The sequence below is a fragment of the Diabrotica undecimpunctata genome, chromosome 3 (genome assembly GCF_040954645.1).
Source record: "Diabrotica undecimpunctata isolate CICGRU chromosome 3, icDiaUnde3, whole genome shotgun sequence".
In the NCBI taxonomy this organism is placed as follows: domain Eukaryota; kingdom Metazoa; phylum Arthropoda; class Insecta; order Coleoptera; family Chrysomelidae; genus Diabrotica; species Diabrotica undecimpunctata.
This window is the reverse complement of record NC_092805.1, coordinates 3,086,492-3,112,961: the sequence shown is the minus strand read 5'-3', so window position 1 is coordinate 3,112,961 and position 26,470 is coordinate 3,086,492. Positions and strand designations below refer to the sequence as shown.

Sequence of the window (26,470 nt, the reverse complement as noted above, 5' to 3'; positions counted from 1 at the left end):
CGATTGAATCAATCTCCAAACTTTTTTTTTATTTGTGTATAGTTATTTTTTATGTTTCGTAGGACCTTTTATATAGGTGTCTCATTTTCTATTCAAAGGACAGAGATAATTCGACCTAAAATAAAATATTCAGGCTCTCGAATAAATTCGTATCTGTTTTCTCATCCCTGGAAAGTTCAAGGCCGGAATAAGGGTCGAGGTCCTTCGATTCGCATTCCGGACCTCTGGATATTTATTTTTGAAATGGTTGATAGCAAAAACATGTGAACGTTTCATATAAGTAGCTCATGTAAATTGAGAGGAAAATTAGTTCTGTATCATGTTTTGTGTGCTTAGAATAACATAATATAGGGGAGCACGGGGCACGTTGAAACACGGGGAACATTGTTCGTATTTCAAATTCTGGCGGGTAAATGAGAACCTGTTACTGCCAGTGACTCTTCGGTCGACACCAGAACTAGTCATCTTTGTTTCGTTTATAATCTCAGGTGTAGTTTGGACGCGGCTGAGGAAATTGTGATTCTGTGTGACAAAACAAAGAACTGCAATATTTTATATAGTTGAGTGGCATTATTCGAAACGTTTATATTTACTGAATTGCTTTTATGCATTTTCTTTTCTATAATTGTTGTTTTTTTGTGAATTTAGCATAAAATAGAAAATATGGACGTTTGGGGTACAATGAAACATAACTCGACGGGGACTTTGAAACGTTTCAAGATGCCCCATAAATATTTAATCAAAATAATATTTTTATTTTTGTTCCAGTATGGAAATCGTCAGAGAAAAACCAATAAAGGTTTATTTCTCGAGACTGACATGAAAGATGCAGTAGAGCTTGTTTGTCAAGGCCACTCCATCAGGAGGGCAGCAGAATTAAAAAATGTAAACTACGAAACATTATCTAGGTATGTGAAAAAGAAAAAAGACAATGATTGTGATACAATTTTAAAACATGTTCCGCACTACAATGTCCGAGAAGTGTTTGATGTAGAACAAGAAAATAAACTGAGAGAGTATTTGCTAATGTGTTCCAAAATGTTTTATTATCTTCATCATCATCATCAGTGGTGCTACAGCTCTAGTTGAGCCTTGACCTTCCCCAGTCTATTTCGCTTGTCGTTTCTGTTCATCGCCAACCGTTGCCAATTTGCCGCGCCGATTTTCCTTGCGTCCTCGTCCACACCGTCCCTCCATCTCAGTCGTGGTCTGCCTCTACTCCTATTTCCCACTGGGACCGATAATAGAATTCGTCTGGGTGGGTAATTTTCATTTGCTCTTGACACATGTCCAGCCCATCTAAGCCTACCTATTTTTATGAAGGATATTACATCTCTACCATTTACTATTTTTTTATACTTCTCGTACAATTCGAAATTATATCGCCTTCTCCAAATACCATTCTCACAGAATGCGCCCATTATTCTTCTTAGTATCTTCCTTTCGAAGACGAGCAGAAGATTTGCGTCTGTTTTGGAGATGGTTCATGTTTCTGACCCATATGTCAGCACTGGTAGGATGAGTGTTCTATATATTATTAGTTTGGTTTTCTGGCTTAAATTTATGTTTTTTAGCTGCTTGCTTAGTCCAAAATAACATTTGTTTGCTAGCAGTACCCTCCATTTTACTTCTTCAGATGTGTCATTATCGTTTGTTATGAGAGAACCCAAATATGTAAACTTATTTACTACCTCAAAATTATATTGGTCTACACTAAAGTTTTCTTCGGCGTTTCTAGCTCTATCTCTGTTATTTGGAATAGATGCTAACATTTTGGTTTTTTCCTCGTTTATTTTAAGGCCCATATTTTGTGCGGCTGTCAAGAAGGTGGAAGTCATATCTTTAAGTCCTCGTGTAGTACGTGCGATCAAATCCAGATCGTCAGCGTAAGCCATAATCTGCGTTGATTTATTAAAGATTGTTCCCCTATTGTGTAACTCGGCATCTCTTATAGTCTTTTCTAACGCTATATTAAAGAGAATTCACGCCAGCGCGTCTCCCTGCCTTAACCCTGCATATGTTTCAAACGCTTGTGACATATCGCCTTGTATTTGCACTACATGGCAGTAATAAATAAAATAAAATATCCAATTTCAGGGACGCTAACAAATCGGCAGGACAAGATTGGTTCTATGGATTTTTGAAAAGAAATCCATCGTTCAGTCAAAGAACGTCTGAGGGATGTAGTTTGTCCCGAGCTACTTCTTTCACAAGGGCAAATGTAGAAGTATTTTTTGACAATTTGCAAGCAGTGTACAAAAATCCTTACTTTGCAGATGGAAGACGAGTATTTAATCTGGACGAAACAGGTACATGTACACTTCAGAAGCTTCAAACAATAATTGCCGAAAAAAGAGCTAAATAGGTCAGCAAGTGCACTAGTGCTGAGAAGGGTACTAATGTGACAACCTCTTGTTTCATCTCAGCGAGCGGCAACTGTATCCCCCCGTCATGATATTTCCACGTGTACACTTTAAGCCTCATATGGTGCAGAAAGCCCCCACTGGTGCTCTTGGTTTGCCAAATCCATCAGGCTGTGGAATGGAAAATTATTCATTTAAAGAATTTAAAGACGAAGGACCACCAGCCGAGGGCTGAAATGAAAAACAGATTAAACACTAACTTATATTTAATGCTAAGATTAAATAGCAATTTCTGATATCTGTCCGAAAACACTGTGATATGGGATATTTCACTACACTTTTCACTGAGGCTATTTTCACTATGTATTATATATAATTACGAGTAGAATTGCTTAGCGGAATGTGGTTTCTATGTTTAAAGCGAACTACTGGCAACACTGCTGGTTTCTATAAATGAAGTGTTTATGTGAAAATTATAACTGCGGTTTTAGGAAACACTGATTAATATAAACGATTGACTTGATAATATTTATGAATAGTAATGCGATGCGAACTACTTAGTTACAACTATAATTTATATTAATAAGAGAAGCGATTATTTTGCGAGCTAACGATTTCAGCTTACGTGATTTGCCACCGACTTTGGTAATAGCTTTTTCTCAACTGACCGATAAACGATAATATTCAAATTATGTAGGGAGGTAGCGAAGGGTTCTTACCCCAAGAAGTACCCAACACCGCAATTGTCAAATAAGTGTTACCAATTATTTATGCTAAAAATATCACCTTCGTTCGATTACAGTTACAGTGTGTTCCGAACTAATGTTCTTCATAAAAACGCTTTATAATGCATTTATACAAATTAAATAAAACATATTATTGTGTATTTCTTTACACAATTAACACAATAACATTATCTTTACACAATAACATTAATAGAAATCTTTAAATATTACTTCTACGCGTATATAATGAAATATGTCTAGTGGCTGTAATGCCAGTGTGCTCGGCAAAGTGATTCTAAAAAAGAACACACCTACCGCCAAAATATTTCGTGTTAGTATCATACGACCTCACGGACTATGACGCGGATGACGTGCAACGGTAAGTAAATTAGATGAAATATACATAGATCTGGATAGATCACCCATTAAAAATGATTATGTACTGGTGGAATATAAATTAAACCTCCATAATAGTAAGTTCTATGTTGGACTTGCTATGAAAGAAAAGAATACAAGCGGAGATTTCGAAGTGAAGTTTTTCAGAAAAAAAGGGCATAACACCTTTGTAGAGCCACCAGTTCCAGATGTATCAATAGCCGCTGAGAATAGCATTAAGATGATTTTGGAGAACCCGGTTTTTGCTGGATCAATCCAACGCCAAAAACAATTTATTTCTTTCGGAATCGACTTCACTAATTTAAATATTGGCTAACTACTATATTCAACGTTTGAATTGTTTTTCCTTTGATTTTATATATTTTTTTATTATTGGAATAAAACTATAGCATAGCACTTTTATTGGGCATACTTCTAAAGCAATCTCATTGATTTATTCTACAACTTGGTCATTTTTATATATGTTACATTGTACCACTATGTATGTGCCCCACCACTGGAGCACAATGAAAAATTTTTTTAACTTGAATTGATTATTGTTCACTGAAGGTTTTTGATGCTATTATAAGTATGTTCCTAGTAACGAATGGCATCTTTTAAAACACATTTCAAACTGATATACCTACATGCAAAAACAGGAAAAATAAAAAACAAATTTGTGTTTCATTGTGCCCCGTACTCCCCTACACAATATACCTACATATCAATTATGGAAAATTCCTCATTTTTACGATATTGTAAGACCATTTGAACCTAAAATGACTATATATTCTAGAACACTTGTAATTCATGTTACCTATGTGTAAATTAGCTACTATATAGCTTTAGATTCTTATAACCAACGGGAATTTAAATGTATTTCAAAAAACATATCTTTGTAGTCTCCTTTAGGTTTTAGATATCTAATAAATTAACTTTGATTATAATTATTATGATGACAAAACAAGCGTCATATTTTTAGATTGTGTTTAGATTGATAGTTTTTAAATGATACTTCTTATTTCATAACATCCAGTATCCTGAAGACTATACGGAAGTCATCGATCTGACATCTTTCGGGGAATGCTTGAACGTCTATATATAAAATTATGCAATGTTGCGTCAAAATTGAAAACTTGAATTAAAACAATATATAAATATTTGATTAATACCATTAATTAAAAACCATTACACAGTTACTTACACAGTGTAGTTTTTAATCGATGTTACTACTTAAACCAAAAATGTAAAATATGCTTAAATTTATTTCAAAGCTACAAATTTCTAAGGAAATATCTGTAAAAGTCTCCTCTTACTTTTATAAAATAACCGCTAGATGACGCACAATAGCAATTCCGAAAACTCATTAAAAACTATTTTAATAATGTAAAATGTACATATTTATTCATTTTATTTATAAAATAGAAAAGAACATTTAGTTAATTTCTCGTTTCAGCAACAGACTATGTATTTTTTAATATAATGTCTACGTAATTTATGCTTTTACCCTAAAAAGGGCTATTGGCGTGTGAAATTGATACTTGTGAAGATGGCAGCACATCTTCGCATCTGTCATATCTCAGTTACCAACCGAGTGACGGGACGCCACCATTATAGACGTTTGTAGTCAACATTTTGAGCACGTGGAAAATTTCCTCTGCTTAAATCTTGTTTTTATTATTATTGAACTGCTAATATCGTGAATTTTGTGTGACAACAATTGCCCAGTGCTTCGCTGATCCCGTTAAAGCTGCATTGGAGAAGCAACAAACTGTAAGTACTTAGAAATTAACGTATGTTTGTCTCCAATATTCTAGCAATGTGGCCGGCTTACCTACATCTTAAAATTTGGTGATGAGATATTTTAAGAATGCGTTTGGGTTGATTCGTCTTTGGATTATTGTAGTTTTATTATATACAAAACTTAATAGTTACTGTCAATTTTAGTAGTAATATTCATGCTTTTGACAAGTTTTTGTACACCGTCTGGAACTTTAGGGTGTAGACATACTCAACGACTGCCGAATTCGTAGTAGTTATTAAAATGTAGGCAGATAATCTGTTTTAAAATTATGACGCTATTGTTGTTAAGACGAACATTATGTGAAGAATGATCTTAAAGGTGTATATAAACAAAAACTGTTGAACCTGTAAGCCTAATGTCAATTTGATTGCGGCTTAGAATACCTGTTGGTTACGATCTCTAAACTTATCACCTATTATTAATAAAAGATTTTTAAGTTTGTTTGGTGGAAGATAACAATATGTATTTTACTTGCTGTAATATGTCAGTTATTTTGGTTGAACTAAATCCTTTGACCTATTTTCTCTATGTAAGCGGGCTAGGCAATTCGCAGAGATATCACAGAAAAACGATAGTTTTCATTGAAACAATGTTTTATATTTAAAATATATTTACATTTCCTTGACACACGAATTCATTTATTTGGGTTATTGTAAACAAGAACCCCATAACTCACTGAACAAATATTTTAAATTCAAACCAGGGTCATTGTCTTGATTATTCAATTTTAGTGTAATTGGAACAGGCATTGAGTTTGTAGTTTGTGTGTACATATTTCCTTAACAATTTGCTAAATTGAATTATTTATTCATCTGACTCAACAGTTTTGCATGTTGAATGGAAAAAATAATTATTGTATTTGTTGCAAATTCCTAACTATGTTGAATAAGGCCAGTTCAGTAAATAGTCATTCTCTGGATTTTTTACTTAAGTGAGATATACCATGAAATCAACAAGTAATTTAAACATAACCTCCTTGCAGCCATGTGCTTCTTTATTAATGTACATCTGTCTTGGTTTTATTCTACTAACTTTTGATTTAAATTTTAAATATTATTTGGAATTCGTATCTTTCAAATCATCTACTAGAACAAATGAGTCATTTAAATTACCCATTCAAGAAATATAGAGACCTTTATCACAAAATTGACAGGATCTAGTGGTACAAGAAAGTGGTGCAATGATAAAACTTTATAATGATAATGATCACTCCAACACTGTTATATGGATGTGAAAGTTGGGTAATAATGCAAATATAATGATGTCAAAAAGCTATTATAAGATCCATTCCTTGCTCATGCCTTTAAGATGTATTGGCTTTCCTGAGTGCTTTAATTCATATCTGCTGTTGACAAGAATTCCATTTGTCTCTATTCCAGCTTACTCATCTTTGAATGTGCCACGGAAAATATATTCAGAGCATAAACAGAATAACATTGGTGAGAGAATACATCCTTGTCATACATCCTTTTGAATACTTACGTCCTAACAGTCTTCGTCTTTGCCTTTGAATTTTATTCTTGCTGTTTGACTCCAATATTATCTTGTTATTAGTTGAACATCTCGGTAATCAATGTTTAGTTTTTGCAAAATTTCCAGTAGCTTCTAGTGCTTAATATAGTCAAAGCCCTCAGTATAGTCAATGAAGCAGACATACATATCTTGGTTGACATTACGCATCTCTGTGCCAGTAAATTAAAGGCAAACAGGGCTTCTACGGAATTCAAACTGTGTATGTGATGTTTCATATTCACATTTGTCATAAATTGTGCAAAATTTAAGGCAGGAAATTTCAAATGATTTTTAAATTCATTGTCAGTGGTGTATGATACTTAAGACTTAAGATACTATTCAATGTTAGATATTATCAGCTGAGTCAGCAAGAGTCGCTAAATTATTCACCAGAGTGTACTTGATCTCTTCACTGTCAGGGCATAGCACAAAAATGGGCCGTTGAATAAGTTTTGTGGTTTGATAAAATAGGGAATTGCTACTATCCTAGTTTTTTATATGTTAGTATACCCTTCATATGAATGTATGTAAAGTTTCATTTCAATCTAATTCATTCTTTGTTTATATGCAATTTAGTATCAATGTATCACAATATTTTTTTACCATGAAAAAATCAATTATCATGCAGGATTGCATTTTTATTTTTGGAAGATTTGAAAATAAAATGAAATGTTAAAAAGGTAGTAGAAAGATGGGTTGCTAAATGGGAATCTAAATGTGGACATACAAGCCCTGAAGACGATCTCTGTTAAGGATGTCCAAAACCAGCAACAACACCAGAAATCGTAGAAAAAATACAGGATATCATATTGGAAAATCGTTAAGTGATTGAAAGAGATTTAGTAGAAGCCCTAGGCATCTTATTGGGCAGTGTAAGCAATATTTTGACCGAAGTATTGGGTTTCACTGACCTGTATTCACAATGGGTGCTGAATTTGCTAACAATGGAACAAAACGCATTTAAATGTGACTTTCTCAGCAACATTTAGAGTATTTCGAAAGGATAATGTGGATGGTGTGCATCGATTCATCAATAAGCATGAGACTTGGCTCTATTACCATGATCCTGAATCAAAACAAGAGGCTAAAGAGTGGCGTGAACCTTGTTCTTTAGCTCTGAAGCTAGTTCGCATCTAGAAATCAGTTGAGTAGGTGTTAGCATCAGTTTTTTGGTATGTGAAAGGAATTTTTTTGTGTATTACTTGCAAACTAATTACTATTTAAATGGGAATAAGCCACAATTAAAGGTTAAAATACGTTTATTGACGTTTCAATTTCCACTTCGGAAATCGTTCTCAAAATACAAACATTAGTAAATTTACTAATGTTTGTATTTTGAGAACGATTTCCGAAGTGGAAATTGAAACGTCAATAAACGTATTTTAACCTTTAATTGTCGCTTATTCCAATTTAAATAGTAATTAATTTAAAATGCCACAAGAAAATAGCTTCAGAACAATACTTGCAAACTGTTAAAACAATTAATTCTGAATATTATTGTAACCTCTTAGACCAGCTGAAAGAAAAAAATCATAAAAAAATGCCTGATTGCAGAAGAAAAAAATATTTTTTCTTCAGGACAATGCATTGTGTCATATGGGCATTTTGATAGTAGCTAATATCCATGAATTAAAGTTAGAATTGTTGGAGCATCCACTGTATTTACCAGATTTGGCCCCTAGCGACTTCCGCCTGATTCAATACCATTTAATACAAAAAAAAATCATGTGCGGAAAGTGTTTTAACAGCTGTGGAAGCGTATTTTGTAGCTTTTCCAAATTTTCACTTTACGAATGGAATTCATAAATTGGAATCTCATTGGAACAATTATATTGACGGTCATGGAGTTATTGAACAGCCTATTATATACCAGTACTTTGGGAATCATTTCTATATATGAATGATTTGATATGTATAATTATAGGTCAATGTAACAACTATAGTTTTGGGTTACCATGATCAACACTTTTTGCATCTTGGAATACATTAGTACCCTACTCAATTTAAAAAGCTCACAATATGAGAAACATGCTTCAGATAATTTTTATCGATCATACAATAAATTGTTACCAACAAAACAATAAAGAAATCAATGTCTCAACATATATAAATATAGTCATTGACCTGATCTGGTGAGTATTTTTCCGCGTGTGAATGAATACAGGTCACTTTTGTATTCTGTCTAATCTACGCAGATTGTTTGGTAACATAACGACATTGAAAAATTGTGTCCAAAACAACTGTTTTTATGAACATAATCCTTGTCGTAATAAGTTGTGGATGTGTCGTAACTTTCAAGATTGTTGAATTTGTGTGATTTGGTAATTTTTGTCATTAGCTTCTTTATTCACATTTAGCTTAGAATTTAAGTAATTGATGAATTCTAAAAACAAGTATTCCGGTACGGTACTACTCGAAGATATTAAAGACATTATATACAGCCACTATAACTGGATTTTTAAGCTTGTCGAGACATCATGTGATTTTAAATATGAAAAAATCCATTATAAATAATTGCATTCTGTGAAATAATTTACGGTATTTTAAACCAAATCAGATACACATTTTTAACGTTCTATTTTAAGCTTTTCATTAATAATCATGAACTTTATAACAGACACATAAAAATATTTAAAAGACGCTGATACTACACGCGATCACCTTGCCACACCAGGACGTGTTAACTGTTATGCCATCAAACTAAATCATTAAATGACATTTAATTTTAGACAATCTGCATAAATTTCAATAAAACTTAAATAGAAATGATACTGTAAAATCCCTATATCCGTAAATAAGATGTCCTTTTAAATTAGCGCAAGAATAAAGCATGTTGGTATTGTTTCATTCCAATATTTCTGTTACATAACACAACAGTCGCCTCATTCCATTTCGTATTCTTGCTTTAACCACCTTTAACTCTGTTACACGCATCTCTATCTGTTTCGTCATTGTTATGCAATACTGTTCGGTCATAGATATCTAGAACTGTTACTTCTGTGGGATACAAATAATATTCCAATAAACTGAAAAGTAAATTTAAAAAGATCCTACTAAGACCAAGTAAAATGTATGCTATATAATAAAGATTATTCAGAGCAGTAAAAAAAACTGTAAAATAATTTTCTCATTTATAGTTTATATACAACCTATTACAACCTATAACACAAATCACCATCTTTTGTTATCTGGGTGCAAACTTAAATGAACAGTGGTACCAATCGACGGAAATTAAGATAAGGATCGAGAAGGTAAGATCAGCTTTCGTCAAAATGAAAAAAAATCTTTAACAGCCACGATATAAAATTGGAAATAAAAGTTCGTTTACTAAAATGCTACGTATTCTCCGTTCTTTTATATGGCGTGGAGTCATGGACCTTAACTGAAGCATCACTGAAGAGACTCGAAGCATTTGAGATGTCATGCTATAGACACATGTTGAGGATTTCCTGGATAGACAGAGTTACCAACGAAGAAGTACTACATAGAGTGGGTAAAGAGCGCGAACTAGTCGTAACCATAAAACGTCGCAAACTAGAATACCTGGGCCATATAATGCGCAATGAACAACGATATGACCTACTTCGGACCATACTTCAAGGTAAAGTGCATGGTAAAAGAGGTCCAGGACGAAGAAGAATATCATGGCTGCATAACCTGCGAAAATGGTTTAACGTAACCACTACCGGACTTTTCAGGGCAGCAGTCAACAAAGTCAGAACAGCCATTAGTAATTTTGCCCGTCACCATGCAAAGGGGGATCTAATCAATTGCATCTACAATCACTCCACTTAATTTTTTCTGTCTTCCTCTAGGACTTAAGGCTAGGACGACAACAAATTAATATTTTAATCTGTTGTACAGCTTTCATAAGTCACTTTTGGAGAGTCTGTAAACTTTTTGCGTAAAGTCGTCTTATGGAATGGACCTACGTATAAAACCAGCGTAGTTCTAGTTTGGCAATTTATTTGTTGGGAAAGCTCGAGTTTTGTATTATACTTTTTACCGATCACCAAATTCGCAGCCAATTTTTTAGGATCAAAAAAATTTTCAAAAGAATTAAATTTTCAAAATAATAAACTGCTTCCATGAAAATGGTGGTAGTTCAGATTTCTTTCCTAGATGGCGCCATTAGTTGACTGGACAAACGGTGTGGTTTGTCATCATAGCCTTTTATATAGATAGATTTTTTTTGGCATTTTTTGATACTTTGTACTTATATAGTTTGTAAGACTTCTGCGTCGTTTTTGATGCGATTTCAAATAGGAAGTAAAGGGAAAAAAAGCATGAAGTAAAATATTTTACCCCTGATTTCTTCAATTTCAACTCCCTATTTCGCATAATTGTCGGTGGAATTTATTTTATATAATGGCATGAGTTCTACTACGACTTCAAATGAATTTTGGTTACATATGAATCGATTAAATACACAATAACTGTTTTAATTTGGTTCTAGTTATGACATTTCAAACGTTTAATTATTTTTACAACAAAAAAACAATGATAAAAGGCCAAATCCTATCTAACGGAATGAATTTATTATCGTGACGGAAAGTTTACCGATACATTAAAAAGAAAAAAATTAAGAAAGAAGAAAGAGCTATCTAGGTTAGCGATAGCGACATGTCAAATTTTGCCATTAAAAGAATGTTGATTTCTAATTTGGAACTTACATGAAGGCAGTAACGGCGATAGAAAGTTTTTAAATAGGGAGTAATATTTATATCTTTTAATTCTTTGTATAATATTTTAGTATTGATACGGGAGTTGTTGCTTTAATTTCGGATAGGAGTCAGAATTAAAATATTGTCTTCATTTTTTTATTTCTAAAACTAGTTTTTTTGTGTCAACTTCTTTCTGACTGAGCTTCCAAAGATTTTCTATTGGATTCAGATCTGGCGAATTGCCAGGCCAGTCAAGCACCTTTATCTGGTTGTCAGTAAGGAGTTTCGTAACAGTTTTTGCCTTGCTATAAGGCGCCGAGTCATGCATAAACGTGAAACTCTTATTCGGGAACCACTCCTGGACCTGAGGAAGCATTGTTGTTTGCTGTACTCTTAAGTACTACTACCACTAAGGTGTTAAAACACCTACAAATAAGTCCAGCATGACTTTATCCTGATCTTAATTTGCCTTATTGTTTCTTTAAAATTTTTTTTTGCCGGAAATGCGTAAATAAGGTAGCATAACTCCAAATTGCAAAAAGAAAAAAATCAGTAAAGTAACACAATAAAATGCGTATGGGTCAACACTAATACCGTGTAGGCCCTCCTCTACTTCTTATGACTGCATTTATTTGTCGAGGCATGCTTGATAACAAATGTTCAACAAAAGCTTGCGGAATATTCTCCCATTCTTCAATAACGGCCTCAATGAGTTTATTGTGATTGGCAATAGGGGGTCTACGACTTCGAATCTTTTTTTGAGATAGTCCCATAGATGCTCTATAGGATTCATGTCCGGACTGTTAGGTGGCCACTCTAATAATGGAATATCAACATCATTTAGGTAGCCATTAACCTGCCGAGCCACATGAGGGCGAGCGTTGTCTTGCATGAATAAAAAAATTAGGTCCAAGAAACGGAGCAAAAGGCATTACATGTTTGACAATAATGTTGTCTAAGTAATAATGGGCATTCATAGACCTCGTACGTATGGGGACTAACTCCGTTCGAGCTTCAAAACAAATTCCCCTCCAAAATATTTTAGAACCACCACCAAAAGGTACTTTAGGAGAGCTATTGCAGCTGGCAAACCTTTCTCCTCGCCTTCGCCAGACACGCTCACGACCATCTTTAGCTTTTAGTCTCGTCGGAGAAAAGAACTCGTTTCCAATCATATATGGTCCAATTTTGATGCAATCTTGCAAAATTCAATCTCTGAACCCTGTGTTCTCTGGTAAGCAAGGGTTTTTTGGCCGGTTTCCTGTTGCTCAGTTCTGCTTCATGTAAACGTCTTCTAACTGTTCGAGACGATATCGCGACATTTCGAATATCTGCTAGTTCATTTTTTAGCAAATTGCTGGTGACTCTCCTATCTCTGAGAGCACGTTGTCAAAAAAAAAAAAACGATCATCAATTTGATTAGTGCAACGTTTTCGGCCTTGTCTTGGTCTTCGATGGTACGACCCTGTTTCATTATATCGCCTCATCTTGCGACTGATGTCTTCCTAACAAACCTGCAACGTATCGCATTGAATATCCTTCATCTAGGAGATTCGATGCTCGCACTGCCTCCTCCATTGACAAATTTCTTTGGCGGTTCATTTTTTTTATTTGATTTTTATGCAAATGAACTTTCAAACATGCATGTGAAGAAAAATATCACAATAAAAAGCTTGTTTCTCACAATCTGCTTTAATCGGCACTTTTTGTGAAAAGTTTAACTCACTTTTAGTCTAAAACGAAGTTTAATACAAATTATTGTTAAAACAAGACTATTATTTGCTTACATAACAACTCTCACTGTCAAACAAGGTCCATAGCCAACTTGTCGTACAGTAAATGATCAATAAATAAACATTATTGAGAAAAATATGAGTGGTGCGTTAATTTTGTCCAGAAGTTTATATACGATTCTAACAGTAAAGCTTGTTTATTGAGCAAACAACCGCAAGCTTATCGAATGATAACAATCACGATAGTTGTGGTCCCTTCATTCATGGTTTGTCATTAAACCTCATACCTCGAAGAGGAAAACATTTTTGTCCATAACAATGTTATTTCTTTCATTTTTTTGCACGTATTAAATAATTGATACGCCACTCGAACTACGAGATCTTCAGAAGAGTGGCAGTTTAGTTTAGCTTTCTGAATGCTTTGCTTTATTGATTGAGTTTCACTTTTACGCCAACTAGTTTTGAATATGATTAGGCAGATATTGTGCAGGGTTGTCAAATATTCTTAATTGGAACATCTAATAGCCAAGTGAATTACTTTTTACGAGAATTATAATTATTTTTTAATATATTTCGCCATAGTTGCATTATACGACAAAAAATTAATATGTAATTTTTATAAAGAGAAAAGAAAAAAAGATTTCTATTAAAAAAGTCAAAAATATTAACATATAGGCAAATAATTTATTATTTATTATACAAAGTGAATTAATACAAATATATTTATATATCCTATTAGTAACATAATAAAAACCTTCATTCTTGTCAAAAACATTTCATTTTTTTTAATTAATTCATTGTTACATCCAGGTGCCGATTTAATTTTTGACTTTAACTGATCTAATATGGCAGTTGTGGTAATTATTAATAATTGTTATTGATATTCATAAAATTTATAAAATCATTGACTGAAAAAACTAATTTCTTATTTCTTCTGCAATGTTATTTATTCCGTTGGCTACAAAAATGCAATGAATTAAGTTAGGATAAGAAATCTTTAATTTAACGGCAACTTCTAACATATATACCAGAGCTACTTTGTTTTGGATGATTTGCTATGAAAATACGATAAATGTTATACTATTTTAGCGTTGTACCTCAGTTTAAAAAAAGAAAAGGGGACAAAGTTACCTTATTTTACGGTATATGTATTCATCATCATCATTCTGGCTTTACAACCCTGCATAGGTTTTAGCCTCCTCAAGAATTTCTCTCCAGTCGTCCCTATCCATCGCCTTTCTCCACCAAGAACGTATTCCCATATTTCTCATCCACCTCAGACATCATCATCATCTTTGGCTCTACAACCTTGTGTGGATTTGTTGTTTTTTAACCTTTTTATTGCCTTGTCTACGTCTCCACTGTGGTCATTTATGTCAGTCACTTCTCGGTTACCCATATTTAATTTCTTAGCAAAATTCTCCGCCCATCTCTCCACTATTTGATCCGGATCATTGATAATTTCGGCTTCCTAACTTATGGTTATTCTAGGTTTAAATTCTTTTCTGTTGTGGTTCACATTTTTATAAAATTTTCGCGCTTCGCTTTGTGAATTGAGCCTTTCTAGTTCCTGTAGCTGGTTTTCTAAACGTCGTTTTTTCTTTTGTTTTAGTATCTTTTTCTCTGCTTGTCCCATCAGTTTGTACTCCTCTTGATTTTGTCTTGTTCTTCTGTTTTGGAGTTTCCCATACGCCTGATTCTTTTTTTGAGTTGCCTGTGCGCATTCCGGATCATACCATTCTGTCCCCTTCCTTTCTTGTTTCTTCTTTCCTAAAACTGTTGTTGCTACTTCTTTCAGGATATTTTCTCACTCATTCCAGTAATTATCTATGTTTTCAACAGTACTACTCATTTGGTCTTCTAGTTTTTCTTTAAGTTTGTATTCAAATTTTCTAACTATCTCAGGGTTTCGTAGTCTGTCCACTTTGAATTTATATTCTTTCCTTCCTTTACCTTTTTTTGCGTTAGAGATTCGTACCCTTAGTTTAGCCTGGACCAGGTAGTGATCGGAGTCAATGTTTGCTCCACGTCTGGTACGTACATTCATAACATCGCTGTAATGTCTTGCGTCCACAACAACATGGTCAATTTGATTGATTGTGTTACCGTCTGGGCTAACCCAAGTGCCTTTGTGTATATTTTTACGATCAACGCATGTGCTGGCTATCACCATATTCATTTAGGCCGCAAGGTGTATTAAGCGTGTTCCATTGTTGTTCGACTCATTATAGAGGCTATGTTTTCCAATGGTGGGTAGGTAATCGTTTTCTTTTCCTATTTTGGCGTTCTCTGTTGGGTGGCAGCTATAGTACATTGTATATTTCTTTTTCTCGTATATTTTTTCCCAACCACCTAACTTCTTGAAGCGCTATGATGAAATATGCTGATATGTCAGTCCATAAACTTTATCTTGAATTCTCGTAACCTGGTGTTTTTTACGGTGTCCAGTTTCTCCGGTTGGTTTGCTCGCTTTAATAGGGGGAACCAGCGTGAAGGTGAGAGTCGGATTTGAGTAGAGGAGGTTAAGTGGAGTAAACTGGAAGCAACTCCATGTTTTCGCATTCTACCCCTTTACCCCCCTCCACCTCAGAGGTCCTATCTTAATATGTTTTACGATATTGGTATATTCTATAAATTTCGAAGTTGTATCTTTGTTCGTTGTTTCTCTACACTCCATTGTCATTCACTGCTTCATAGATTTCTTAGTACTTTTCTTCCGAAATATCCTAACATGTTTTCATTATTTTTTGTTAAGTGTCCAGGTCTCTGAACCATATGTTAGAACTTAGCGTATTATTGTTTTGTAGAGTTTTAATTTTGTATTTCTTGATATAATTGTGGATTTAAGGAGATTGAGCCCAAAATAGCGTCTATTGGCCGTGCAAATTATGCGGTTTATCTGCAGTAGTATTATTTTCAGTGTTACGGAGCGCTTCCAGGTATACAAATTCATTCACTGCTTCGATGACGTTGTTTTCTATAACAAATGGTCGTAGGCTTTGTGGTTGCGTGCTTATTTTTATATACTTCGTTTTGTTGATGTTTATTATTAAACTCATTTTTGTAGCTGTTTCTTTTACTGCTATACACTCCTCTCGTACAGCGTTTTCCGTTCTCCCAACAATATTGATATCATCAGTATAGGCCAAAATTTGCACTGATTTATTATATATTGAACCAGTGGTTGTGACTTGTGACATACGTATTACTTTTTCCAGAGCCAGATTGAACAGTATACAGGAGAGAGGGTCCCCCTGACGCAACCCATTATTTTAAAAGGTTCAGACAGTTCCCCCTGAATTCGTACTCTACATTCAACTTTTTCAAGAGTTAGTTTTGTTAAATTTACCAACTGATTTGGTATTCCTAGCTCTTTCATTGCTTTGAACATTTATCTTCTATTCACAGAGTCGTAGGCTGCTTTGTAGTCTATAAATGAACACATAAGTGCATGAAGGATATATGTTACATAAACAACTTTTCAAGTAAAATGAAGTCAGTTTTTTAATTAGAAGTTTTTTATTAATAAGCCTAGAGTGATACAATTTTGAAGAAACTTAGACCCTAAAGTACACTTTTTAATAATGATAATTTAACAATAATATTTCACAACTAAAGAAAAATATTTAATTATAAAAATGTACATAATCCTTTATTCCCCTAAGTAAATTAGGCAAACATTTTTAATTCAAAATGCATACCTAAAGGATACAACAAACAATACAACGATGTAAAACCAAATGTTATTCCTAATTAGTTCTTCATTTATTTGTACAAATCTATTCATATTTATTTGGACATCTATTCATATTTATATGTATTTAGCTATACAAAAATGTTCTTTATTTTTCGATATTCTGTGCACATTTTTAATCTTCATTCGTTCTGTTTTTTTTTTTCATGAAACTGAATTATACGGTTTTTATAAAATACAAATACCGGTATTATTAAACACCAAAAATTTAATAATACTATTTATTAGATGTCAATAAGAGACAAATAACTACATGACACCAAATTATTTTTAAAACATCATTGCTTAAAAGCGATAAGAAGTGATTAAAAACACGAGAACTTCAATATTTACGTAATATTTTGCTGAGGAATCAAAAATATACTACTTTGTTGAGTATCATTTAGTTGATACAGTAATTAAGTCTCTGGAAAGACGAAAGTTCAAAAAATTATCGCCATTTTTGATAATTCGCTTTGTATCAAGGTCAAAGTTGTCAAAAATTTAAGTCAGTCCGATAGCAGATTTCCGTAGCAACCAATACAAGCCCTAACATCTAGTTGATGCTGGATTCTGAGAACTATTGTCAAGGTGAAAATCAAATCGACGTGAAAATGTAGCACCTGTTCAAAGCAGTAATGTTCGTTTAGATAACTGAAGCAGACTTTGATACTATGGCTTACTATCGCATACTACTATGGTTTGTTGATATTATCGCTCTGCTCAAGTTCCAATAAAATAAATTTCTGCTGATAGATTGTCTGATGGTTGGTAGTTAAGTTTCTTTTTATTTGAGTTCTATAGGATCGGTATCTTTACAACTATTTTTTCCAGTAAGTAGCATACGAAAGCGTTCTTGTCATCTTTCCAGCACTTCTACTCCCTTGTTCAAATTAGTTCAAATTTGGCTTGAAAACTTTTCTCTTAGTATTAATTAAAACTTTCTGTATTTGTGTCCTTTGTTTACTCTTTTTATTTCTTCACACGAAAATGGACAGGATCGCTATAAAAATAAACAAAAATTAACTATAATGAAAACAGAGTGCTGCTTCGAAAAGATTAATCCATTTAAATACCTGGGAGTGACTAATAAACAGAAATAAATAAGGCTGATGAAGATAAGGAATCAGAAAAGAATTACTAAAGTAAAGTGATGGGAACACTTAGTAAAATGGTGACGCCTGAGCTGATATGTAGAAAAACATTGATGATAATATACAGTACAGTAATTCAACTACTGTCTCATTAGCAAATAAAGTTTAACACGTTCGCTACCAAGGAGTACTTAAGTTTCGGCCTTATAGACCATGTATAGGTTATGTCAAATTTTTGAAAAAAAAAAAACGTTTACTTGTTTGTAATTTATATTAAACAGGACATGAATATTCAGTTCCTGAGGAATTTTTTGTTCCGACTCATATATGAGAAGTTGGTCTATAGCATAAACGAAAATATAGAACATTGGTATCATATAATATGACATAAAAGAAATTTTAAAATTTGCGTAAATTAAAATATAATTTGGTTGAGTTTACCGAAAGTACAAGCTGATTATAGCCGCAAATGTTAAACATGGAACCAAAAATTTCGGTTTAGCAGTGTTTTTATAATGTATATGGTGTATGCTTCAAATATAAAGAGATAAAACTTTAGAGAAGTACATTTTGATTATATTATGTTATGAATTCTGCAATTTTTGATTTATATAAATTAAGAATGAGTAAATATTTGTTCCTTTGGAGATTAATTGCAGTTAATTATTAGAAATTATTTTTGGCAATTGCCCTTTGATAGATTAGGGGATGGATTTGCCAATCGTCAAATCAGCAGTTGCCAGATTGTAACAGATTTTTGCAATTAATCTCGAAGAAGACAAATATTTACTCGTTATTGTTTCATATAAATTAAAAATTGCAGAATAATTCATAAAATAGTATAATCAAAATGTACTTTTTAAAAGCTTTATCCCTTTATATTTGAAGCATACAACATGCATTATAAAAACATTCCAACACTTCTTCTTCTTAACATGCCATACACCAAAGTGCGTAGGCGACTATCTCATTACTAGAATTCTATTCTTGGCGGCGTGACACAGCTCGCCTGTATTGTGTATTCCTGTCCATTCTTTAATATTCTTTAACCAGGATAATTGTTTGCGGCCGGCTCCTCTCCTACCGTCGATCTTCCCTTGTAGGATTAACTGTGGTATTTCATATTTTGCTCCTCTCAATATGTGCCCAACGTAACCAATCTTGCGTTTTTTAATTAATTTAAAGAGTTCTCTTTCCACGCCGGCTCTCTTAAGGACGTCATCTTTTCGAACTCTATCCACCCAAAGTATGCGCATCATTCTTCGTAATGACCACATTTCAAATGCTTCAAGTTTGTTGATAGATGTTTTTTTCAAAGTCCACGTTTCCATGCCATAAAGCAAGATGGACCATATGTAGCACTTGACCATTCTGTAGCGTATTTCGAAATTTAGGTTTTGATTACATAGGAGCGGTCTGAATTTCACAAAAGCTTGTCTTGCCATTTGTATTCGGGTTTTTATCTCTTGTTGTGGATCCGATTGGTCATTGATTGTGGTGCCAAGGTATTTAAAAGTTTTCACGCGTTTTATGCGATCGTCACCTATGCATATTATCGGGTTTTCTGGAGGGTTTCTGCTAATGACCATATATTTCGTTTTCAAAATGTTGATTTTGAGGCCATATTTTTTACCTATGCTATTCACTCTATCAAGTAATAACTGCTGATCTTCCAATTTATCAGTTATAATCACTGTGTCGTCCGCATAGCGTAAGTTGCTAATTGGTATGCCGTTCACCTTAATGCCTAATTCCGTGTCTTCTAATGCTTCCGCAAATATATTTTCAACATATAAATTAAAAAGCATCGGAGAGAGTGTGCAGCCTTGGCGGACACCTTTCCGGATTTCAAATTCATCCGTATATTGGTCTTGATCAATCCTCACCTTTGCCATTTGGTTCCAGTATAGATTCTGAATAATTCTGATCTCCTTCTGGTCAATGTTGGCCCTATGTAGTAGTTCCATCATGATATCATGTTTAACATTGTCAAATGCCTTCTCGTAGTCGATGAAGGTGAGGTAGACATCTTTTCGTTGATCTAAACAGTTTTGTATTAAAGTGTTCAAACATAAAATTGCCTCTCTTGTTCCTAGTCCTCCCTTAAAACTGAATTGTGTTGACCCGCTAAGTTCTTCTAGTATCTTGTACATTCTTGAGTGTAATATCCTAAGGAAGAGTTTCAGCAGGTGACTCATTAAACTGATTAAGCGGTGTTCATTGCATTTTGTGGCATTGGCTGTTTTTGGGATCATCACAAAGGATGACTGCAGCCATTCTAACACTGCCAAACCGAAATATTTTATTTCATGGTTGACATTTGCTGCTATACTCAGCTTGTACTCTCGGTAAACTCAATCTATAATTTAAAAAAAAAAACACAAGTAAAGAACAATACACTAGAAAAAAATAGTAGAAAGTTCACAAAAAACTCAAAATCATCTTCTTCTTGTAGAACCGTCTCCTATCGGTTGGCTACCATCACAGCAATCTTTACTTTGTTGGCTGCAGCTCTGAACAACTGTATTAAACTGCACCCATACCACTCCCTTAAATTTCGCAACCAGGAAATCCTCCTACGTCCCACATTTCTCTTTCCCGAGATTTTTCCTTGGATTATGAGTCTAAGCAGAGAGTACTTTTCTCCTCTCATTATGTGGCCCAGATATTCCAGTTTTTTCGTTTGTATGGTTTTTATGACCTCTCATTCCTTCCCCATCTTCAGCAGAACATTTTGATTTGTTACTCTTTCTGTCCATGGTATTTTCCACATTCTCCTGTAACACCACATCTCGAATGCCTGAATGTTTTTGATGTTTATCTTTTTAAGTGTCCAGGCTTCCATGCCGTACAGCAGAACGGAGAAAACATAGCACCTTAACATTCTCGTTCTTAAGTTTATATTTATGTCCCGGCTGCAAAGGAACTTTTTCATTTTGACAAACGATTGTCTCGCTATCTCTATTCGCCTCTTGATTTCTCTTGTCTGGTCATTAGTATCAGTGAAGCAAACCCCTAAATGTTTGTATTTATCAAAATCATATGATTATGTAAAAAAAACTATAAAGTATCTACTCGCTGCCTTCATGGTATTCTCGAAAACAAGGGTCCACACATAGTCCAATTATCATAGAGTATCTTAACAAAATTAATGACGAATAAGGCTACAACGAAAACACTGGTACCTAATGGTTTATTTTTGATGGCACAGACTTCTACAAACCATAGATTTTTTTTGTTTTTCAACAACGAATAAAATGCTGTTCGCAAAATTTTTACATCATAAACGCTGAAAAAGTTATAGAGGAAAAACTTAAAAATTTTGAAATTGATAAAATATTTGCTACGCTTATTAGTTTTATTATAAGTCTGTTATTCTTAGTGGCACACCTTTTATACTCATGGGTTACACTCATCTATATAAAAAGCAACTTCAGTAAATATTTCAGGACGATCCGCTGAATGCTGAAAAAGTTATGTAGGGAAATGAAACTTATTCTTTAAAATAAGCGCGAAAGCCAAATTCCGTAAGACAATTAGTCTTACAAACTATTAATTAATTTAAAAAAATAGCCTGAAGACATTCTGATATACTGGAAAATAGTATATTTATTGAAAACAATTTCAAAAAATCATTTAGAAGTTGTCTGAAGGATAGGCGTCTATGAAGTTAAGAATAACGGGGATTTGTCCATATGCTTCACACCTTCCTATGTACATAATATAGCCCATGTTCAAGACGCAATCCGCTCTGTTCAAACGTAGCTATTTAAATTGCAGGTATGTGGCAATCGATGAGGCTCATATATGATTGGCTTGGTAGCGAACGTGTTAAGTAATTTACTTAAATTATAATTCAAAACAATTACAAAAAATACCTAATTCAGATAAAAGACAAAGCTGATGACATTTTCTTGTGTTTTATTACCATTTAAAGGTTTATTGCATTTATTAAATACATATTTTATAATTATCATACGTCATAAATCTATACAACCAACAAAAGATTTAATCGCTTCCTCCTTTATAAGCCGAACACAAGTCAAATATTTGTTCTGATAATTTTTTTCGCGGATAAAGTTATTTACAGAATGTAGGTGAAAAGGCGACAGACAGTAGGCGAAATTTTATTTAAGTGGCTTCATATCTAATCAGTTTCTCAGATAAGCCTTATTCAAGTGAGGGAATATAAATATAAAATGTACGATAACAAAATATCCATCGTTCGATCTGACAAAAATAAGTATTTTTTGACAATATATAGTCTTTTTATATAATAAATAAGTGTTGACCTTTTACCTAGCTTTCGAATAGCTGTTTCGAGTATTAGTATAGGTAGTATGGTTTTTGATATACTTAGAATGTCTGAAGATCGATAATTTCAGATAATATTTTGTCACATATAAATAATATAAATAGGGTGAAACAGTACGCAAAAATGTATATAATCAATGTTGAAGCTTTAAAAATAATACAACTACATATATTTTTCTGCAATTGTTTCAATTTTGTATCCAGTAATTCACTTTTTAGGTAATCTTTTGATTTTGATCGTTGTGTCCCTCCATTCCTTTTTGACTGAAGCACCGACGTTAGTCCAAGACTCATCGGTATAAATAAGGTTTACATAATCCTTCTTTCTCAATGTTTTTATTTTTTGTCTGAGGTAATTGTCTCCAGGATATGATATTTTTTCTTTCCATCATTATCGAATCTCGACCTGTTTTACTATATTCAAAACGCATGTCATTTAGTAGCCTACGAAATGTGGTTTTTGAAAAAGCTGGTAGGTCCTCATCATCCTTCACTCTGTTTATTATGCTGTCGACGGTTGGTGGTGTTTACCAAAAAAAAATCATGGACAATTTTCGATTTGATTTCACTCTTCTTCTTCTTTTGGTGCCTATCCTCTGTGGATGTTGGCAATCACGTTGGTCCATACAACTTTGTTGACAGCTGCTCTAAATAGATGTATGGTGGTCATTCCTGCCCACTGTCTGATGTTCTTTAACCACGATGTCCGTCTGCGCCCTTGAGATCTTTTGCCTTCTATCTTGACTTGTAAAATTAGTTGATACTTCTCATTGCGCATCACATGCCCTAAGTATGTCATCTTTCTGATTTTCACGATACGCAAATTTCCAGATCTTTATTCATAGGTAGGATCACGGTGTTGTTTGTAACATGATGGATGTAGGAAATTCTGAGCATGCGGAGGTAGCACCACATTACGAAGGCTTCTAATCGTTTGGATGTTGTCTCCGTCAAGGTACAGGCTTCGACTCTATATAAAAGGGTAGAAAATACATAGCATCTTAAGACTCGTGTTCTTATATCAATGTTCAGGTGCATATTACATAAAATCTTTTTAAGGCGATTGAAGACAGCTCTCGCCTTTTCTATACGACATCTTATTTCCCGTGAGTGGTCCCATTCCTTATTTAGGCTGCATCCAAGGTATGTAATTTTGTCGATTATTTTCAAGGGTTCAATATTAGCTGTGAATTGGTGCTGTATTACGTCGTTTTTACTTACTACAAGAATTTTGGTCTTCTTACAGTTTAATTTCATGCCGTATCTGTCACAGGCTTCCACTACACGGTCTATTAATGTTTATAGATCCTCCGCATTATCAGCAATCAAAACCGTATCGTCCGCATACCTTCTCTTAAACCATCAATAGCTTCCCTGAATAGCATTTCCGAGTAAGTATTGAACAACGTCGGTGATAAAATGCAGCCCTGACGTACTCCCCGTTTTATCGTGAATTCTTGTGAGGTTTCGTTGTCTACTCGTACAGTTGCCCTTTGCTGTAACTATAAATTTTTAATTAGGCGTAAATCTTTGTCATAAATACTAGATTCTTTCAGTATCTGAAATAATTTTTGATGTTGCACCTTGTCAAATGGTTTTTCAAAGTCTATAAAGCATGCGTAGACTTCGCAGTTTACGTCTCGAGCTCTTTGTATCAATACTTGTATCATGGAAAATAGGGCCTCTCGCGTTCCCAGTCCGCTTCTAAACACAAACTGAACACTGCTAATGTTTTCTTCAAGTTTTCTATATATGCCAGAGTGAATAACAGAAAGAAGGATTTTGAGTGCATGGCTCATTAAGCTTATAATTCTGTAATCAGAGCATCTAGTGGCATTTGCCTTTATGGGGAGAGGGATTAAGGTGGAAACTAGCCAATCTGTAGGAAATTCTGCAGTTTCATATTTCAAGTAGTTTCAATATTTCAGCTTGTATGTTATCAGGTCCAGGTGCTTTGTTGGTTTTTAGTCTTTAAATTGCACATGTTACTTCACTGAGTGTTATTTCTGGTCCTGAACATCCAGAGACACTGACTTCTGTCTCTTGCTCTTCCTTGAATAATGCTTTCATGTATTGCCTCCATCTCTCAAGTATTCTCTCATTTTCGTAGAGCAGATTGTTGTGCTCGTCTAGTATTGTTCGTGATCCGTTTCCTCTGGTTAAGTTTTTGATCTTTTTATGTAGGTTAAAAGTGTCATGCTTTTGTTTTAGGAATTCTATTTCTATGCATTGATCTTGTAGCCATGATTCTTTTGCTTCTTTAATCTTTTTCTTAATGATTTTGTTTATTTCTTTGTACCTTTCCTCATTCTTATTTCTGTGTTTTCTTCGTTCTTCCATTAGCTCTAATATTTCTTGTCTTATCCATGGCTGTTTCTTTATATTGTTTTCTGGATTAAGTTTATTATCTACCACTGACTTACAGATATTTTTGATTTTATTCGACATATCGTCCACACTTATGTTTTCTTGATTAATATCTGAGATTACCATGCTGTTTGTTTTGTTGTTGACCTCCTCTTTGACTTCTACTCTTGTGGTTTTATCTTTAAGCTTCTGGATGTCCGGACGTTTTTGTGCTTTTCTTTTATGGACTTTTTTCATGTGGAGTTTGAAACTTCTAAGTAAAAGATTATGGTCTGATGGAACATCTGACCCGGATATGTTTTTGCGGATTTTACGGAATTCTGAAATCGTTTGTTGATAATGTAGTCAATCTGGTTTCTAATCATTTTTTTGGACAGTCAGCTGGAGATCTCCAGGTGTAGAGTCTTCGAGATGCTAATTGGAAAAAGGTGTTTATTATTGCACTATCCGTGCACTAAACTGAAAAGTGAAAACTGAACAAGGCGGTCTCCTCTATCATTTCGCGTTCCTAGTCCAAGTTTCCCGTTGCCTTCCCCAATGATTTTTCTTTCGTGTGAGCCTTACTCCTTGGGAATGTATATGTGAGAGGATTTCACTCCCCCATCGTAAGTATTCTCACGTGAATTGGACTGTTTGTCTTCCTTTTTTGTACCGGTTTCAGTTCGCCTTGCTGGACAACTAAGAGTCGTACCCTGCTTGTAATTCACGACAGATACTGGCAACGGCTCCATGCTGTAGGTACTTTCATCCGCTTGCGAAAATGAAATAGAACTGAGCTTTCATAGTTTTTGCAACAAGTTTTTGGTCTAATGGCCAGTACCCAAATCGACAGACATGTTTTCTTTGCGTGGATAATGGGGATTAAAACTGATTCGCTTCTCCTAATGGCTTTATAATGATCTTTATTTCCCAAAGAATGTGTTTGCAATGGAAGCTATTGAAAATTGATAAATATAGAAAAGCTATCGACAATGACTTTTTGATATATTTTAGTTTTTTTTATAGTATGTTTCTTCATGTTATTATTTAGTTCGACCATGTAACTCTCTTATTTATACATCGATAATTTAATCATGATTTAGTTGAAACTATAATAATAGTCTTTTATACAACCGTAGGCAATTGTTGTGTGCGTATATATTCCAGGGCTATGATTCTTAAATCCGGTCCTGATGCACTGCTTGGGCCAAACCGACAACGTGGTCGACCGTTCTCTCATAAGAAGTACAATGCCTATCTTACCTGCACTGCATTCTAACTGTGGCTTCAGCTATAGAAGTTTTATCAAAAATAATAAGAATGATAAAGCTTTAGAAAAAGTACTTTGACAGTTTTTCTAATACAGAATTTGTCAGAAAACCAATTGATTTAACGGAGACAGTAACACCAATGGCCATCAAAATAACAAACGAAGAAGTTGTTGACCAAGCAGATATTCTTTTGGAAAAAAACACGAAGATTTTCAAATTTTGTTTGTTTCTATATAGGCTAATAAGTTTTTAACACATCCTCGTACAATTGCCACATTTTGAGATGTTTGCGAAATTTTCAAAGTACTTGTCAAATAATTTACATATTTTCATTATCTTTTTTAGACAATCATTAATAAACATAATTTCATAAAATTAATTATGTCACTCAGAATCTTATCTTACATTTTGCAACGCTCTCTATCCTTTAAAATTAAACATTTATTTTTTTTTAAGTAGCAAAAAACTATTTATAAATGCTCGATATAGATTAGCCGGAAACATTTGTAAGCAATTTATGCGATCTTTTCGTCCAA

At 33.8% G+C, this 26,470-nt stretch overlaps 1 protein-coding gene across 1 annotated transcript in view; it reads left to right on the top strand.

Annotated features, from left to right (window-relative positions):
* The first annotated feature begins 5,045 nt into the window (after positions 1 to 5,045).
* The window catches only part of spoon (A-kinase anchor protein spoonbill), a 108,586-nt gene continuing 87,161 nt past the window's right edge, over positions 5,046 to 26,470 (top strand). The window contains exon 1 of the mRNA XM_072525088.1: positions 5,046 to 5,236. The gene's annotated coding sequence lies outside the window, so the exon portion shown is untranslated. The remainder of the gene's footprint in view (positions 5,237 to 26,470) is intronic.